The sequence below is a fragment of the Cicer arietinum genome, chromosome 5, assembly GCF_000331145.2.
Source record: "Cicer arietinum cultivar CDC Frontier isolate Library 1 chromosome 5, Cicar.CDCFrontier_v2.0, whole genome shotgun sequence".
NCBI lineage: Eukaryota > Viridiplantae > Streptophyta > Magnoliopsida > Fabales > Fabaceae > Cicer > Cicer arietinum.
Window position 1 is genome coordinate 76,425,430 of NC_021164.2, and position 2,979 is coordinate 76,428,408.

The following is a 2,979-nucleotide window of genomic DNA, read 5'->3' on the forward strand; positions in this document are numbered from 1 at the left end:
GAAAGAGAGTAAAAATTGATTAACCACTTTAGCTCAAGTAATTGGTTCAACAATTAGCTACTCTGTTATTTTGATGGTGTTTTTATAGAGAAAAAACAATAGCAGAAGACAAATGTGACAGTTATAAACTACTAGGTAAGGATCTTGTTATTAACTTGATGCTCAGCAGCTTCTAGATTGTGGATAGTTGGAAAGTAGCTACCTACACAATAAGATAGAGAAAAGCTGAACAATTTATCTTTAGATGCACCCTATGGCAAGATCATAAATGGAAAGGAGATTATTTCAAGTTAAAGACTACTAAATAAAAATCATGATTTCAAATCAACTTGTTGATTATGAAATTAATCATTAAAAATGAGAAGCACATAGCATTAGTCAGTTCATCAGACAGACATCTGTTTAGGCATGACATATTATGCTTATATAAAGTAGACATCAATGCTTAAGTTATAAGATTGAAGAAGAAAACAAACTGCAACTTGAAATTTTTTGTGCATCAAGGCAAGACTGTCTGTACTATGTACACATGTTAGCCATGGATAGCCTATAACGGGTTGAAATAATATTTTGAAACTATATTGCTTGAGTTTGGTAGTGAAACTCTGGTACTCCAAATAATTTATTTATTTTAGTGTATTTGGCTGTATGGTAGCTAAAAGTGATTTTGATTAAATTACTTTTTGAAAAATTTATTTTAGTTTAAAGTAAATTTTTTGAAGCACATTGATTTAGGTTTAGACTTGTTTACGGAAAGTGAATTTTAACAATAAATTTGAGGATAAAAGTCATATTTAAAGATAAAAGTTAAAAATATTACTTCAAGTAATTAAGGGTATCCAATTATACAAAAATCAATTTTAAGTATTCAAAATAATTTTTTCTTCTCACTATCTTCGTTTGGAACCACGTCGTAAAAATTAGTAACGTGTGACTACTTTGATGTTTGAATTTGTAGCTTTAGAAATTTCACGGCTACAAAACATTGGGACGCAATAAACATAAAGGTAACCTGTATCCAAACAAGCTAATTGTTAGAATTGGTTAGAATAATACAAATAGTTTCACATTGATTAAATTTGTAACGAAAGATAGGTAATAGCTATATATATGAACTCCACTTCTTTGTTACAAGATGCAAAATCAGAAATACTATTAATTTGTATTTGAATTTTTTTTTTCTTCGTATATTTTTTTTGTTAAAGTATTGTGAATATTTGCTTTGGAGGGTGAGATAGAAAGTAAGAGTTGTCTGAGAAAATCTATTTATTGTAAAAAATTCACAGGATTATTTTGTTGTTGTTATTAGACAATGATTATATTTTTGTGTTTTTATTTTATTTTTTTATTTATATTTTTAGTATATTGGTAGTTACCTCTTTCCAAACATTTGTTGGTTATTTCAAGTTAAAATTAAAGGTGCTAACGGACGATGATTCAGCTCAAAACATTTGTTTGTTTTTGGGGGCCACAAGGGATGGCTACAATTTAAACGTTCTTAGTGAAATTGTGGACAACAAAATACCCTGAAATCTCAAAGAGCAACCCAGATCACATAAACTCATACCCCATCTTTCCTTCCCTTATCTTTTTCTCACAATAACTATGTAAAGATTATTTCCAAAGTATTATTGATATTACATTTCAGGCATATGCTTTGGAGATCCAGTGACTTTGTGAGTGCCACGCTGTCTTATATAACACCATAATAACTGGCTTAATTAATTTTGTCAACTTTCTTATCTTATGAAAAAAGGGCAGATCAAAACAAAACGAGAGCCCTTAATAGAGAACGGTGGTAATATTAATTTTCTGATCAAGCTATAATTTAATATTATTAGTGTCACTTAGATTAATAAAAATATCTCTTCTTTTCAAATTTTTTTAATATCAATTTCAATTGGATATCGTATACTAATAACATTACCTAATAATTTTTGAATGAAATGGTCTGAATTTCTTAAAAAATATAGGTTATGAATTCTAATTTAGTCATTAGAATGCAATAACGCAACAAGGTTAAAATTCTTAAATGAGTGTTTTAGTCCATGGTGATCCTATCACATTTATATGTATAAGTTTTTCAAATTTGAATGGATATATTACATCGACAATTAAGAAATGTAACCTAAATCTTCATATTTACCGTTTAATATTTACCGTAAATATGAGCAAATGTCACGAAATAAATATTAGCATATGTAATATGAATAGATTACTCATAACTTTTTTTCCAAAGACAATCGTATACGTGCTTAATTCTATTCACAAGCATAGAAGTATACCCATTAACAAATTTACTAGTATTTTTGTGTATGTGAAGCTCACTTACTCAAAAAACAAATATTACTAAGACTGGCTTCAAATTCTCATTTCAAATGTTTAAAAAAAAAATAAAATAGAAAACTCTATTTTCAATGTTATCTTCTTCTTAGGTAAAATTTATGTAAATTTGACATAAATTTCATCCAAAGTGTAAAATTTAGATGAATACCACCTTTCAATGAGCTTAAGACTCATACTAAACACAACATTCCAATTTGAAAGGGAAGTCCCAAAACATTAAGACTCATACTAAGGATTGCCCCTGAAGAAATTGGTTAAAGACTCTATAAAAGAAAATTTTATCTTAGAAATACGTGTCAAACACTTATCATTATTTTTCTATATAAAATGTACTATATATCATATTTCCTTAAATAATATCTTAAATACACTTGTTATTTCTTTTATTCTCGATCTTTAATCTTTTAAGTAGTTTATCTATTTTTGTCATAACTTTAATTCTTATAAAGAAAATAAGAATATCATAAATAATTTTTTCTTTTTATAGTTTTTAAAACCTACAAACATACCTTAAATGAATTTTCTGTCAAAGATAGTTATTTTTTAACATGTATGTAAGTTTAAAAGAATGAGAGTTGATGGAGTGAGTAGTAGGGTCCATAGAGGAGAGAGGATTGAGGTGGTGAAAGAGTG